The following is a 17491-nucleotide window of genomic DNA, read 5'->3' as shown; positions in this document are numbered from 1 at the left end:
TTTGTCTTTATTACTTGAGTGCGGTAGAATTCTTGAGAGATACAGAGAGAGGAAGAAAGTCAACCTTGGAAATATCTCAGCTGTGTTGATCAAATTGCATATGGGGTTCTGTTTGCCTCCACCTGCTTTTTTTCCATTCTGTGAGAAAGAGAAATAAGTTGCCTCTTATATAATTCCTTCAGCTATCCTGCCTTCTGCACTGATAAAATCTGCAGAAGAAAAATAATTCTCCTTGTAAGAGGTAGTTCTTTTAATAGAACATGTAACAAAAATTTTAAAAGACTTGGATTTCAGCACTAGGTGTATTACAGGTGAATTGTGCCGTCGGGACAAGTGCCTCTTAACCTCTCTGAGCCTCAGTTTCCCCATCTATAAAGCTGAGAAAGATTGAGAATTCCCCAAGGCAATTATTCCAAAATGATTATTTTAGCCCCTATACCCACCTACCCATGTTTGTTAGCCAGCGAATTCTCGGATTTATGGGCCAGCGCTATACATTGGGAAGTCTCGGTGTCCCCATCAAGCACTGTGCTAAAATAAACCGTGGGGAGACAGATGGTGAAGAAAATGCAGTCACTGCCCTCAAGGAGTCTGCTGTGTGCAAAAGTAAAAGGTTTCCACAGGCCTCTGGGGAACTGAAGGTTTGCTTCAGTTCCAACATTTTATGATTCCAGGCTTGGAAGTATTTCATAGTCTAGCACGTTCCACAACTAAGACCAGTAACAAGGGGAAGCACTGCTGCATTCAGTGATTCTCTTCCAAATGTCTCCTCCCCCAGTCACAAGTCCCAGGAGAAGGTCCTGAAGCACGAAGCACAGGGTGGGGGATATACAGTAAAGCTCAAGTGTTAGCTGCAAATGGCCTCTTCTTCCAAGAGTTGTTTAGGCTTGGATTCCTTCCTGAAAACAGAATGCAAGATGTAGGAGTTGAAGCATGATTCTCCAGCTCCTGGCTACCTCCAAAATGAGTGTCTGGTCTTGGTTACAGAAATGAAACCCCTGGCCAGTCCCAGGAAGGACAGGGTGTAGGCAGTGACTTCGCAGCTGTCACTGCGAAGCTGCTTGCTCTGGGGAAATGTATCCCTTCACGCTCTGACTTCTCCCCCCCCCCCCTCCCGCCCCGCACAATGTGCATGTGACACACAGCCTGGTGGAGAAGTTGGGGCCAACGGAACTAGCTCAAATAAGCTCAGGACTGCTCCTGTGGCAGCATCGGCACCGGGGTCTAACTCAGAGCAGCATTAGGTCAAGTGCAAAGACAAAGGGCATAAAGTAGACAGGTGGCCCTACAGTCTCAATTTTGCAATCCAAGATAGACAATAAAAAGATGTCTCCTCCTCCCACGCTCCCCCAAACACTCACACACACTTCCATTTACACACACACACACACACACACACACACACACACACACACACGGCCTGTCAGTTACAAAGCACGGCCAAGTCCTTCCAGAGCACCCCGAGAGAGCGCGCTCACTGGCTCCCTTCCGTGGAGAAGCAGTCCGGCCAGTGCTTAGGACCTCAGACTCCGCAGTCAGCCAGGACTCAGGGCATCCCATCCCCAACAGCTGCACTGAGGCAATTCCCGTCACACCTCTGAACTGTTTTGTCCCCGTCTAAACAATGAACCCAGAGTGCACTGGCTCAGAGGCTGGCTGTGACATGAGTAAGACGGGTGGTTACAGAGTAAGCACAAAGTGGGCTCAGTGTCAGCTGTCCCCACTCAAGCCGCCCTACATGGGATGGGGCTTTTGGAAGGTATTGTCCCTGGGGATTATCTATGTCATAATCAACAAGGGCACGCTTTCTCTGAAACATGCGTGGGCCCTACCCTCTCTTTTTCTGTATTAATTTTTAATTATTAAAATACTGTGTTTATTGTAGAAACTTTAAACACATAGTGGTGTGAAGAAATAGCAAGTAATTGTCTCTGAGTCCCATTCCCTCTTTGACAAATATTCTATGAAAGTTTTCAATATGTGCACACACACACACACACACACACACACACACACACACAAATAACACATCATTTTTAACGAAGCTTCTACATGTATTTGCTCCTTCAATTGCTTTTTCCCGGACATGAGAGACTAGTAAAGAATTAAAGGGTGATCTCAGCCCCTTCTTTAGAGCCTAGAAAATATTTTTAGGAACAAATATTAGTACAGCATCTCTCCACATTTATCCCTGTTTCCATTAGTAAGAATAATGTTTTATAATAAGATATCCAGGAAAATCAAAATAATCATTGCTGATTCAAGGGCAAATAATTTTGGAGCAAGAGTGGCTAAGATGATGAAGAAAGGGCTTGTATTACAGCTAATTAAATCTGTCATCACCCAGGGAAAAAAAACGTCTAGACAATTTGTTTTGTTTTGACTTAATCTTGAGTCATAGTGACACTTGCCACACATTGAGCCAAGGGGCCTTTTTCTGGGCCCTGGTCCTCAAGGAGAAATCCTTAAGGCATGCCAGCTGAGAACCTGGAATCCTGCTGCATGCCAGCCGTGCCCACAAACTCCCAGGTCGGCCAGACCTTCTCGGAGCAGAGCCCAGGGCTTGGCTCGGGCCTCCCCGCGGACTGCAACGCCAGCTCACAGAAACAAATGCTTCTTTCTGTTCCTTTAAACAGAGGGAAAGACTTTGGTATCAACAAAAAAACGAAACAATGCTATGCTGCACGGGGACAAAAAGTCCCTTTTAAAGGCCATTAAATACAAATTGTCCTACTTGTTGCTAGTGACAGTCCTCAATTAACACCTAAATTTGCCATCAGCTTAGCTGGAGCCTCTCCCTGCATGAAGATTTCTCATTGTTCAAACACCTGGTAAGTCAGGAGCACTTTGTCAGCATAATCCCATCTAATATGGCCACTCCTCGTTCTTGCTGGTGGGAGTGAAGTGCATTTGTCAGATCTGGTCTATCGTGCGCAGAAACACTGGGACCGCAACTCCTCTTAGAATTTCTAACTTTACACCTACTCGCAGGCTCTGATATCGAATCTTGTTTTCTAGGAAAACCGAGAGGACACTGTCCCCTGTGGATTAAACAAGAATACATATCACAGTGTCCCCAGGATTTCTCTGATCTATCAGACACTCTTTGGGACTCTGAGGATGGGAGAAAAGGGGTGGGGGACCTCGGTATGGAGCACAGGATTTTTGGCTTGCTTATTTTTATATGTAGGGAGCTCATTTCTGTTCAAAGCAAGGTTCTGATTCTGAAAGGGCTGTCTGCTGCATGTCCCCACAAAAATTATCATTTTTTATAAACAGGACTTTATTGGGGAACAGTGTGTATTTCCAGGACTTTTTTTTATTGGGGAACAGTAGTGTGTTTTTTCCCAGGACTCATCAGCTCTATGCAAATCAAGTTGTTGTCCTTTCAATCTTAGTTGTGGAGGGCGCAGCTCAGCTCCAGCTCCAGTGACCCTTGTTAGTTGCATGGGGCACAGCCCACCATCCCTTGCAGGACTCGAACCAGCAACCTTGTGGTTGAGAGTCCATGCTCCAACCAACTGAGCCATCTGGCCACCCAGAAGCTCAGCAGCAGCTCATTGACTTAATTCTAGTTGCAGAGGGCGCAGCTCGCTGGCCCATGTGGGAATCGAACAGGCAGCCCTGTTGCCCAGAGCTCGCGCTCTAACCAACTGAGCCACCCGTCTACCCCCACAAAAATAATCTTAATAAAATCCCCTGCTACCCCTCTAGTTCTAAAAAGGCAGAGACTGCATCATCCTTTTCACCTCTCTTCTCTTATCCACAGTGCCTAGCACATGCATGGCACATGTTGAATAAATGAACGAATGAACAAATGATACTTTCCTGGATATGACGGCAGGCAGTGGAAGCCAATGGTAGAAGGAGGATTGGAATGCAATTGGTTCTTCCAAGTAAAACATTTTTTAAAAATTGTGTGTTCACCGTTGGTTTTGGCCTCCTTGCTGCTAGTTCATCCTTTTCTTGACTCAACTTGTGGCTGACATAGTTCCTTGGAAATTAATTTTTTTCACCTTGTTACTTTATATATGAGAAATCTGATGCCTAAAGAGGTAAAGTTACTTATTCGGGAAAACACACTAGTCCATTTCCATGGTACTTTACATTAGAAGTCTTTATAAATTGGTTTTCTGTGAAAGCATAAAAAAATGTCCTGCCATAGACTCTAGGTTGTCTCAAACGAATATTTCAGTTATCATAAAATAATACTCCCGACCTATGTTGGCTAACAGAGAATTTATATACTGTGGTTTCATCAAATCTTAGAAACCAATTGATTATAAGACACTATTATTTTACGCACTTATAAGAAAGAAAGTACTGCAAACACAAAGTTTTCTTACTACTTAGAAGTTTCATATTATACTTAGTGAAAGAGCTATTTTAGATTTATTATGCATTGAAAAGTTATTGTTTGTTCCTACCTTAAGAGGAAAATATATGCACAGTAAATTGGCTATGTTATTTATACAAGTTTTTTTCACAGTGAAGAAATGATGCTTTTATATTAATTTTTAACTGTCATCGCTAGGCAGCTTTTTCCATGATGCTGTCATTTATGCCATCAAAAGTATCAATGATACAGCTTTTCTCTAAAGAGAAGAAGTCCTCCACTATTATCCCAGATGTTCTTTCAAACCACTGTTAACCTGTCTGTGAGTTTTGAGGTTAATGCTTTCTTGCTGGGCTGGTGGGGGAGGAAATCCTTTTGCACTGTGTTAGGAGAGAGCCCTGCTCTCTGCATGTAGGTAACTGTTGCCCTTTAGATCCCAGAAGTCACTCGGTTGTGGCTTTGGGAGGACATATGGAATTTCAGTCATTCCTTTAAGAATAAATAATTATTTTCCCCATACCGCACGTATGGCCCACCACTCTGCTTTCGTATCTTTCTTGGTGCTCAATCATAGTGGAATCCTCTTAGAGACATTTTCAGCACCATTAAACCCTTAAACACATATGGTTGCAGCAATTCACATAGCACAATTGAAGTGGCTGCTATGTGAAGGGCTGTGACCGAGGCTGCATGTGTCACAGCAATGAGAGCGTCCTCGGGACTGCTGCTGGGTCCGACATTAATCCAACAGTCACATTCATTGTAAGATGCATCCTGATTTCTGCTGCGTTCAAATGTGCACCTTAGGAGTTAGGAAACACAGAACTCGCCTTAGCCTGTGTCACGGTATCTCCTGTTGTTCCAGCTCACTGCGATGGGATTTGACATTCTACCGAAAATTAGAAAAGTGCCTAAAACACCTCCCAAGGAACAGATAATCAAGGCAATTTTTTAAAAGCTGTTTGCAAGAAATAGCAGGATTTCTGAATATTGACTGCACATTAAGCTCAGCAGAGGAATTTAAAAAGAACAACCAGTGCTGCCCCAAACAAATTTAATCCGAATCTCTAGGGGGTGGGGCCCAGGCCTCAGGCCACTGTGCAAGGACCTGGGAAGTGCTAGTGTGCCGTCTAGATCAGGAGCCGTCGGTAGGAAGACAAGATGTCTCCTGAATTTCCAGAAAGCCCATGCCTGGTGCATCCCGTGCACAAATAAGAGCAGTGCACCTTCCTTGGAAACATCCAGAAGCAGCAGCAGGCAGGTCTAAGTGCTATTTCATTTGGGCAACCGTGGTGTAGAAACCTTTCCCCCCACCTCTTTCTTCGTCCTTTTTTTCCCCTCTCTCCAGTTTTAATGCCGGCCTGGCAATCATGCTGCATGCTTCTATTTCAGCACAGCTACACAGGGAGCTTTTAAATCTTTGAAACGGTGTTATTCAGAATCACGAATGCCTTATCATGCATAGAAAATAGACTTGCCGGGATTTTCTGAACTCAAATCCTAACTGCAGTCGTTTGGGCGTCCTCCCTGCCCCCACACTGGCCCCTCCCTCGGTTGGGAGAGCCGGTTTTGCCTCTGCCTTCTCCCTGCCCCGCTGGGCTCCGCGAAGCCTCCCCACTCTCGTCTGGCTCCATGAGCAGCGGCTCCTGGGTTCTGCAGGATTCCAGCGTCGCATTTAGTGACTCTCTTTAGCTGCAGACAACATATGGCGGCGATCAAAAAGGACGGTACCTGTGTTCAGCGGCAGGGACAACATATCAGAGAAACCCCTTTCACAGTTCTTTTCAGTCACTTCCTGGGATATGTTACCTTGTGTAAATATCAGCATTTGTCTATCAGGGTTTTCGGTTTTCCATCACAAAAGAAAGATCTGCTTCTTATAAAGATCCCACAGCCCCTCATCTCCACCCTTTCAGCACTCTACCCTTTTGTTTCTGTTTTTGTTGTTGTTGGTGGTGGTAGTAGTGGTGGTTTGTTTTTCAAGCTTACAAACCGTGCATCATTAGAGAGAGAAAGCAATGTGATTGGGAGGCTTTCAGCTGGAGAGGGCAGCTCAAACCTAGATATTGGGGGGATTGTTTAAAATTCCTCTTCCAAGTGCCATCAATATACAGAGGGTGCCAAAAAAAAAAGTATACACATTTTAAGCAAGGAACAAACTGTATTAAAATTGTAATACTCAATATATACCAATAACAAAAGATGAATACAAGTCACGTTTGACTTCTGCAATTACAAGAGGTGCTCAAAGTGGTTACCATCAGTGTCCAGACACTTCTGATTATGGTGAACTATTGCTTGAGCAACGTTGATCAAAGTGTCCACTTGTATACACTTTCTTGGCATCCCCGGTATTTTCAAAGAAAATAGACTGTAGTGTGCTCTGTTTTCAAAACTTCCACTGAGATTTTTACAGAGGAGGTGCTCTTGGTGTCCCCGCATATTTTATTCAGATTTGACAGTATAATTTAAATAATGCTCTACTTAAGGGAATTAAATAATCACATCACTTGAAGGTGATCCATCTCTTTGTGATATCCTTAATCAGTGGTGAGTTTTCTTTTCTCTTAATGGTCTCAGGACACATTTTCCTTTGTGTAACTTTCTTTCCATAAGACAAACTAGACATTGTAGTACCTATGACAGCAGAAAAAAGAAAAATCTGTTACCTGAAATCTCTTCTCCTTACACTTCTTCACACTTGGATCCACTTTTCTAAACAACAGGTGGCTTTCAGTAGAGACTATCGTTCTTATGCATGAAACATAATTGTTGTGTCTGTTCGCTCAGGGGCTGTGAAAGAATTCAAGAGTCAGATAGAAATATAGAAGATTTATTAAAGTAAGAGGAGAGTCGGATGGGCAGAGTCTGCTGGAAACTACTGCAAACTACTGCATCAAGTGTTTGCTTGGTCTCAAGTTTTATATTTTCCTGTAGTTGGGGTTAGGAGAAGGTATGGTGAAGCTGGTTATGACAACCTTTGCATATGTTATGTAGATTTAAGTTGGAGCCAGGAGAGTGGATCCCACATAGATGCAAAATCTCTCCCCAGTCACTAGGCTAGCAGGGCCTAAGTAAATAGAAACATTGAAACTGCATAGTAAATATATAGGAAGCAAAATCATTCAGAGGCAAACAAAAGGAAGCTTTCAAAAAGTCCCAAGCTAAATTACACTTATTAATTTGAATCATACCAGAGGTCCAAATCTCAAAAATAGAAGATTTAGTGCCACCATCACAATCCCTCTCTCCCAACAATAATGAGATGAGAGTTTGCAATGAATTCTTCACCATCTCTAGTTATGCTTGTGTCATGCAGGGTGTCAGGTGGGGTCTCTGCTCCCGCTCCCCACACAAGAACGTAGAACATGGTGAAGCCAAAAAGGAACACCCACGGAGCCATAGGTAGGGGAGTCATACCACTATATTCTCTCTGGCGGCACTATACTCTCAATGGAGGCTGGATTCACACTGTCCGCAAACCGCCATCCACACTTGCCAGCCTAGCCGCCATCTTCTTGCTAGCCCCCATTCTTTCTCTCTTCTCTCTCTGCTAGCACAGCCACAGCAGTTATATTAGTGGCCAATGGCTCATTGGTTACAGCTGACGGCCAACTAGCCACAGCTGATGGCCATCCAATCACATTGATGGCCATTTACTACCTGAGCCAGGCACCTGTCTATGTGAGGCCGAGAGCCTGGAAACTTCTTTCTGGGGCTCTGCCCCCACACTCCACCCCTACAGGCTCTCGCCTCACAATCTACGCGACAAGCGTCTTCCGCGAGGGTCCCTGTGCGAGGAGCCTGGAGGTAATTGCAACATCCTGGACACAACCAGGCTCTCTGGGCACAGCCAGGGTTTCTCAGGGCACCACCAGTACTTCTGGGCATGGCCAGACTTCCTGGACTTCTTAGGGTACCACCTGTCTTCCCGGACACAGCCAGGGTTTCTCAGGGCACCACCAGTACTTCTGGGCACGGCCAGACTTCCTGGACTTCTTAGGGTACCACTAGTTTCCCCGGGCACAGCTAGGATTTCTCAGGGCACTGCCACTCTCTCTGGGAACAGCCCGACTTCCTGGGCACAGCCAGGGTATCTTCAGGGCTCAGCCAGACTTCCTGGACTCAGCCAGGGCTCTCAGGGCACTGCCACTCTCTCTGTGCCTCTCAGGGTACCCTGCTGGAACAACAGCGACTCACAATCAAGGTGCTTACATATTCTCAATGGCGGCCAGTCAAGACACAAAAGCAAATATCCCCCAGTTCCACTAACAACAGTTCCCAAACAGTCAAGTGGTCCATTAAATTAGGGATGAAAGGCAATTCCCCATAGTCCATAGTCATTCACCAGGGCTGTCCTGGGGTGAGGGACGACCTTGACCTCACCCTCATCTCCCAAGGAGGACTCAGCAAGCGTTACCTCCTGGGACTGTAAGTCCTGCATCCGGGCTGCCTGAGCAGGAACTTCCCAGCCCACAGGGCCGCAACGACCTTCGCTTTCTCCGGCCTGTGCTGGTTGGGGAACCGTCCACATCTTTCCACCTCTCCACGGGGCTCCATCTCTCCAGCAGCTGCATGGCTTTTCCTGTGCTGGTGGGAGAAACGTCCACGTCCTCCCACCCCTCCACGGGGGTCCAGCTCTCCGGCAGCTGCTCCTCCTGGTCTTCCCGAGACTGAGTGTTCATACACACAAACTGCTCCACCGTCCTTTGGAGAGCTTTGGCCGGCACCATACCCTGCTCGCTGCGCCATTTGTCATGTGGGAGACCCTGCTCGCTGCGCCATTTGTCGTGCAGGGGACCCTGCTCGCTGAGCCATTTGTCGTGCAGGGCGTCCGGCGGGGTCTCTGCTCCCGCTCCCCATACAAGAACGCAGGATATGGTGAGGCCAAAAGGGAACACCCACGGAGCCATAGGTAGGGGAGTCATACCACTATATTCTCTCTGGCGGCACTATACTCTCAATGGAGGCTGGATTCACACTGTCCGCAAACCGCCATCCACACTTGCCAGCCTAGCCGCCATCTTCTTGCTAGCCCCCATTCTTTCTCTCTTCTCTCTCTGCTAGCACAGCCACAGCAGTTATATTAGTGGCCAATGGCTCATTGGTTACAGCTGACGGCCAACTAGCCACAGCTGATGGCCATCCAATCACATTGATGGCCATTTACTACCTGAGCCAGGCACCTGTCTATGTGAGGCCGAGAGCCTGGAAACTTCTTCCTGGGGCTCTGCCCCCACATTCCCCTTCTAATGAGCTCACGAATGTCCTCTCGCAAATCTTAATCTTCAGAGTTCCCTAATAGTAATTTCACTTTGGGTTCAAACAGCAATTTGTGACTTGCAAGCATTGTGGGGGCAGAGCCCCAGAAAGTAGTTTCCAGGCTCTCGGCCTCACATAGACAGGTGTTGGCTCAGGTAGTAAATGGCCAACTGTGATTGCATGGCCATCAGCTGTGGCTAGTTGGCCGTCAGCTGTAACCAGTGAGCCATTGGCCACTAATATAACTGCTGTGGCTATGCTAGAAGGAGAAGAGAGAAAGAATGGGGGCTAGCAAGAAGATGGTGGCTGTGCTGGCAAGCGCGGATGGCTGTTTGCAGACAGTGTGGATCCAGCCTCCAGTGAGAGTATAGTGCCGCCAGAGAGAATATAGTGGTATGACTCCCCCATCTATGGCTCCTTGGGTGTTCCTTTTTGGCCTCACCATATCCTGCGTTCTTGTATGGGGAGCGGAAGCAGAGACCCCGCAGGGTCTCCCGCATGACAAGCATTATTGCTTTATGTGTCAACTTCATAACATTCCAACAATGTACATTAATACATAGAAGAAATTTAAGAAGCCAAGAATTTATGACCTGACCATCGACCCTCAGTGAGTGAGAAATTTAGTAATGCAACTAATGATACCTCCATGTTTTCTTAAACACATACCGTTACTCTCATCAATGAGTTCAGAGCTGCCTTATTAATATCAAAGAGGCAGGCCCACATAAGAATCCCTAGGTTATTATATTTTCTCATCTTGTAGTTATTGAGTGTTGCCATAGGGACACAGCCACCTTGCATTATCCTTTTGCTGCCGGCCATGGCCCCCAAAATTAATCCACAGAGCATTATGATGCCCAATCTGGGCACTTTGTTGAAACCTCTTCCCAGTGATACCTGTAGATATTCACCTGCCAATGAATACCAAAATGGGCTTGCTTTTTTGTTTTGCTTCTTTTTCTACTTGGCATTTCTTGAAACTGACAGAGAGCCAGGGGTAACAAAACGCAAGAGTGGAAAGTACAGAATGTGTGAATTAGGGAGTGGAGTTAATAAGAGACCCGGTTAATTCACTCAAAGGATAATAACTCCCTCATAATCAACATCTTGTCTTTGATGTTGAGTCAGCTCTGTGGTCTCCCCAGCAGTTAACGTGTGTCAGCCTTCGGGCTGGAGCACCCCTTCTCTAGAGAAAATAAATGTGGTTTCCAGTGGCCTAATGAGTCCACAGCTTGATGACATCTGTGCTCCTATTTAAAACTCAAGGGTATACCACCTTTTCCATCTGAGCTGTTAGCTTTTGAAAATACTTAAAAACCAATCAGCAACCAAATTGCATCTGAAGAGCTATTTCAATTATAGAAGGGAGGCAGTTCCGCAGCAACCAAAGTATTTAAGAGCTGCAAAAATTAATGTGCATCTTAATGCTGATTTTCAGAGTATAATACACTTTGCAATTCATTTGAATGCATCCTTTGTGTTTTATTCTAGCTTAGGGCACAGCGGCAGTCCGTGACTCATCACACAGCTACATTTTTTAAAAGTTTTTTTTTTTTTTTTAATAGAAAAGTATTTAAAACCTAAGAAGATAAACCGAGTGAAAACATAATTGGTCAGAATCCGAATATAGATGAGTTCTTTTCCTTGAATAACATCACGTAAAAGCACTCCTGTGGAATGATTCTCACTCCTTAAAGAGACAACCCGCAGTTTCGACGCTGCGGATAAAAATCTCATCTCAAGGTCCTCTGTCTCCTTCGGGACATGGGACACAGCCTTTGAACACTGCATCTAGGAGCGACACTATTCATCGGAAGTTACCGACTGGGCAGATGAATCCCATGGCGTTAGTGTCTCCATGGATGGTTTGTTTTAAAACTGAGTTCATCAAACATAAACGTTTTGCCCCAGAGCAAAGGCAAACAGTACATATGTCGACAGTCTGAAGGGAGAAGTCCTGTCAGCAATGCAAACAGCTGCTTTGGCTCAGCAGTTGCCAAAACCAAGATTAAATGGATGTGTGAGGGAAAGAATTGTGGTCACAAGCAGGGGAAAGGATCCGAGGTGGACGCACCAGGCCTTGGGGCAGCTTTCTGCAGTCTAAGAAGAAGTTAAGGGGAGGAGAAGTGACAGCCAGAGAACATTGTTGCAAGCAGGAACCTGCTTCCTTGCCTCCTTCAACCCCTTCATCCTTTCACACAGCAGATGAGGGGCGAATATCCTGAGTTGTTGAATTACTGCAGACGCCAGAGGAGCTGCTCTGGGAGGGAGCCAGGCTCCCTAACCAGCCCCCCGGGAGTGCAAGCCAAGTTACAGTCCTCTGCTTTGCTCTGCAGTCAGCTTAAGTCAAAAGAACCCATGCTTCCGTATGACCTCCGGTGTGGTTACGGGATTATTTCCGGCTTCGATCAGTCCCAGATTCAGCATTACTTGTGTTTGATTTGCTGGAGTAGCATTTTTAATAAGGAGTTGCACAGAATGATGACCTTCTCTGCCTTCCTCTAACCCTCTTCCCCGAAGTTTATTCTTCCCCTTCCCTGAAGTCCACGTGGCTGTAAACTGAGCCTGGCCTTGCACTGAAGACAGATGCTCCTTCCACAGCCAGCCTAGTGGGATGCCCTCTTCTGGGACATGGCTGATGTTCTGGATCCCGGGCCATTCATTCATTTAACAAGCATTTATTGAGCCTGTGGGGACAGAGTCCCAGAGAGCAGTTTCCAGTCTTTCAGCCTCACGTGGAAAGGTGCTGGCTCGGGTAGTAGATGGCCATCAGCTGTGACTAGCTGGCCATCAGCTTTTACCAGTTAGCCATTAGCCACTGATATAACTGCCGTAGCTAAGCTAGCAAGCGCAAATTTTGGATTGCAGAGAGGCGAGGATTGCAGTTAGCACAGCGGATTGCAGTTGGCAAGGGAGGTCGGTTGACAGAAAAGCGCTGGTGGAGTGTGGATGGTGTGGCTCCCACTTCCTGTGTCTCCAACCCAGCCGCCAGGGAGAATATAGTGGTATGACTCCCCTATCTATGGCTCCGTGGGTGTTCCTTTTTGGCCTCACCGTGTCCTGCGTTCTTATGTGGGGAGCAGGAGCTGAGACCCCGCATGACACTCTGCATGGCAGAGCCTTTCCTATAAACGTATTTGGCCAGAATAGGGAAGGAACCATGGGTGAGCCACAGTATCGTTTATCAAACAGGACCAAGTTCGGTGCGTTGGAAATTTGGTGGGACTCCACATTACTTACCTAAAACTAAAGATTTCCTAGGGCTTAGAGGAGTGATGATGGGATTCAGTTGAACTCAAGAGTTGCGGTTAGAAATGTCATTTGGAATACGCAAGGAGCATCTAGCTGGGACAGCCTACCCTGAAATAACTCGGGTTTGAGGAAATGTCAGGCTGGCTCACATGGTCTGAGAGTTCGATTTTATTGAGGTCTGGGTTACCTTTGATCACCTCTGCTGGGTAACTGAAGCCCATACAATATGCACGCTAAATCATCACCCGTCCTGAGCCCTCTGCCCTGGGCCCCAAAGAGCTTCCTTTGCCCAGGCAAACGTGACATAGTCAGTCTATCCTGTGGGTGAGGCCTCCATTCTAGATCTTCTATAAGGAAACCATTGAGTCTGCCCCTGAGCTGTACACAGAGGTGGCTTTCATTTAAATACCCATTGCTAGTCCTGACAGAACTGGGAAACAGAAAGAGCTATTTATAAGCATTTTGGTGGCAATTTCCCCAGCGAGAAGGTGAGGCTGGTTTCTGATTTACGCTTTCCTAGCCAGCTGTCCCTCATCATTTTGCACATGCTGGCATGACATTTCCCTCCAGCCAATTTAATCCGGAAAAGTTTTGTTTCTTTCACACGTGAATGAAAAGTAAGTCTCTGAGTTGAATCACCCCTTGCCCTTCATAAAACTGTAATTTCATGGGTTCTATCTAATTTGTACTCATATATCTTACCAAGCCAGGAAACAACGTAAACTCTCTTTATAAAGACTTTCATGGCTTACCATGTGGAGTTTCTTTTGCAGGATGGGTGGGAGAATTTAATTAAGAATTTAGAGAATAACTGAAATCTGAATAATTTAAAAAATATATTTGTTCCTTTTATTTCCTTTTCTACAAATTTTTAAAAGATAAAGATACGTCAAAGGTATGTACTAGCAGCTAGTTGAAAGCTAGGCAGACTGAAAAATAGGTAGGGGAAGAATAACATCCAATCATTTATTTAAATGTCTGAAGTCCATGGGATGACACTAAGTACCGGCAATGTACAACAGAAAGTCATTAAGTGAAAACCTGGATGATGGCATGCAAGTATGACAGATGTGTGGACAAAGGACAGACATACTCTGGCTCCTCAAGAAATATGAACTGTTATAAATCATGACAAACCTCTAAGATTCTCTGGAGATTCAATACAGCCAGAGCTTTATCTTTAGAGGAAGAATTAGAAGAGCCAGCCAGACCCCCACCTGTCAGTTCCTTTCTGTGGAATTCAGCCCCACTTCTTTCTGCTTAGATGGCTCTGCTATCAACATGTGGGGAACTTTGAGGAACTGAAAGCACATATCACAAAATTGGTGAGAACATAAAAATGAAACATATTCTAACCTTAAAATTCTTTGAGTTATTTGAGATAAACCTGCCATAAATGCAACAAAAGTAATAATTTAATTTTAGACCTGAAGGGAGAAGCCAGGTTGAGGAACAGGATAAGAAAACGGTGTCCCAGAATAAAATTCTACCCACATCCCTGCCTTTTAAGTGTGTTCAACAAATACTCATTGAATAAGTAAGCAAATGAATTAATGGATGATTTTTGTGCCTAGGGATACAAACAGTATTGAGAAATTTTCTGAGAATGGAAGAATTTAAGTGAGATTCTACAGCAGCCAAGATGGCATGAGCCAAATTTCTTGTTAAAATGCTAAGAGGACCCAGATGGCTCTCAAGTGTTCTCTGCATTCTTAATTATTGAGGAAGAGTTAGAAGTGAGTTAAGACAATGATTACCACAAAATATGGAAAGCCCAGAAGATTGACCAAAATGATCGTGAAGCGCTATTGATAACCCCTCCTAATACACTGTGAAATTATCATATTTTTTATTACAACATATTTCAAGGACACAGAAAAGTGTGGAGAATGAGCTCTGTTAAATGTATCATTTAAAGCACTAAGGGTACAAGGCGAAGCTCCTGTATTTCCTTCCCTGATCCTTGAACCTTTCCCCTTGAGAAATAACTTCTTTCATGCAATTAATGTTAGGTCATTCTAGGAATATTTTTTAATAAATTAATTCACTTGCAGATGTATGTATCCATCAATTATTTATTGTTTTGCATCTCTTTTAATGTTTTTATAAATGCTACTGTACCATACATATCTTTCCCTAACTTGATTTGCATAGTAGTGTTTGGGGAATTTATCGATGTTGACTTATGTAGCTCAAGGTAATTTATTTTAACTGATGTATTTATTGCACTTTATGAATATGCCATAATTTTCCTGGTGCTATATAGTTCAGTCTTATTTATTTTTTATTTTTTGCCTTTTGCCTTTTGCTATTGCAAACATTTCTGTTTATGTTTCCTTGAGCATCCAAGCAAAAGCAATCCCACAGCAGTGGTTCTCAGCCCTGCCTACACAATAAAGAGCTTTAAGAAAAACACTGCGTCCTGGACCCTACTGTGAAGATTCCGATTTAGTTGGTTAGGGTCTGCATTCTCATGATAGAAGACAGAAAATAAACAAAGTTAGAGATGAGGAAATCTCTGGTAGTGATACAAGATATAAGGAAAATAAAATGGGGTAATCCTACAGAGCCTGGATCCAGGGGAGACCATCCCATGGAGGTGACATTGAAGTTGAAATGAGTGACCATGGGGTCACCGTGTGAAGACTTCAGAGAAAGAGCCTACCTGCTGGAGGAGATGGCTGAAGGAAGCTTATCATTTTGAGGAACAGAAAGAAAGTATGTCTGCCAGCCGAAATACCAAGGTAGGTTCGTTCATATTCCATACACCTGATTACTTAAAAGTCATAAATCAAGCAAACTACTAAAGGATGTATGTTTTATATTACTGCTTTACCACATATATCATCATAATGACAAAAAATAAAATGTGTAAAGCTATGGTCTCTGATAGAAAATCATCAAAATACCATTGACAGCTGAATTTAATTATTCACATGTATGGTGTGCTGTGGATGGGTCAATTATGCATGGATGAGTGATAAAATAAAGACTTAAATAATTCATAAATTATTTTATGTTACATTTGTTCCATTAAATTTGTTTTGTTGGCTTTATTTCAGTGAAATCATGTTGTTATAACCAATATTCACATACTTTTTTGACAGCAAGGATCTAAAGGATGAAAAAGTAAAATATATTTTTACCTGAGATATACACAATTTGAATATATTTTCATGAAAAACATAAAATAAATGTAAAAAAAATTTACAAACTAACATTTGTTTCACATATTTTCCAAAGGTTATTTATCTTCTAAAGAACAAGTTATAATGAATTAATATCAAAATACGTATTCAAAATTATTTAAGATGAAATTTTAAAATTCAAACTTTGGGACATTTAAATAAATCTTAGAAAATCTTTTTATAAAAATAAAACTATTCACAATTTGAGACTTGGGTGTACATTTAGTTGCTAACGTGTGAACTGGTGTCACTTTTCATGTTACATCTAGTCCCACATTGTCTTAAAACATAAGTCTTATTATTATTCATCTGTGGAGAGGCAAACAAATCAGGAGACAACTGCCATTAAAAGACAGCTTGTTATATTCACAGATCCCAAGGGAAGGGAGCACACCTGCCTCACAGGGCCACGTGGAAAAGTACCTGAATCACGCAGGATGTAGAGCGAGCAAGAGGAAAATGTGAGCAACAGCCTGTATTGTGGTTTCCATGAGGCAGGATAAGTTTACCTGAATAAAATATGATTTAGCAACAACAACAAAAAACCTAATGAAAAAAATAAATTTCACTTGTTTAGTTTATAATATGAGCAAAATAAGTAATGCTACTGCAAGACACAGTTATATATGAAGTGTAAAAAAAACTGTCCAGGCATCACAACCTTTTCAGATGGTGGGTTTATAACAGTATTTCTAGAGAGCAGCAGTGTATAGGACAGAAACAAGTGTTTGCAAATGTAAGTCTAACAGAAACATGTGTGCCCGAATGCTGACGATCTGGCTGAGAACTCGCAGGACAAGTTGCTTGAAAGCAGATAAATTGTTGATGATATTTCTATTATAGCTGAAAAGAACACACATTGTATCTCCCAATTAGCTGTATTTCTTCATACTTTCAGTTGGAATTTTGATAGGACCGTAGTTTGCTAAAAACTTTTGGATATCGTCCCTGTGATAGCTACACATGTGTCAGGTCATGACATATCGCTGTGTTGAGAAGAAGTTTTGAAAAATTTTAAGTGGACTGGTCCAAATTAGTAAGCGGGAGTATAAATGCGGCTTCTGGAATGGTCATGGTCAATGTTGGACTTCCTACATACTTAAATCCAAGATGGTAACAGTTTGCACAGACATTGTATTTAGTTATGTATTAACTTGTTCACCCAGGAAGAATTTTCTACTAAAAGTTTGGGAAACATAACACCATGAATACTGTTTGCACTAGACCTAACGCCATTGACAGTTCATGTTTGTCGGAGTCAAAGTATGGTAGGGAGCCATAACAGGAAGTCAAGGGAGTTGGTTTTGCCATGGGGACAAAGAGACTTTTATTAATTTTGGGGAGGGGGAATAGACATGTTAATACAATCCAAAGAAAAATATCTCCACATTTCACCAGCAAAGAGTGAGTACAGATTTAACCTTTCAGATTGACATTAACCCATCCCAAG

General features: G+C 43.6%; 1 long non-coding RNA gene across 1 annotated transcript; it reads right to left on the bottom strand.

The window, feature by feature from the left end:
- Positions 1-232: 232 nt before the first annotated feature.
- On the bottom strand, positions 233-1589 carry LOC141568451 (uncharacterized). Its single transcript, XR_012491580.1, has 2 exons — positions 1479-1589; positions 233-899 (listed from the first exon to the last, which is right to left on the bottom strand). It is a non-coding gene; the product is annotated as an uncharacterized LOC141568451 (long non-coding RNA).
- Positions 1590-17491: the final 15902 nt, after the last annotated feature.

The sequence above is a fragment of the Rhinolophus sinicus genome, linkage group LG02 (genome assembly GCF_036562045.2).
Source record: "Rhinolophus sinicus isolate RSC01 linkage group LG02, ASM3656204v1, whole genome shotgun sequence".
In the NCBI taxonomy this organism is placed as follows: Eukaryota; Metazoa; Chordata; class Mammalia; order Chiroptera; family Rhinolophidae; genus Rhinolophus; species Rhinolophus sinicus.
Note: the sequence above shows the minus strand (reverse complement) of the source record. Positions and strands in the feature narration are given on the sequence as shown.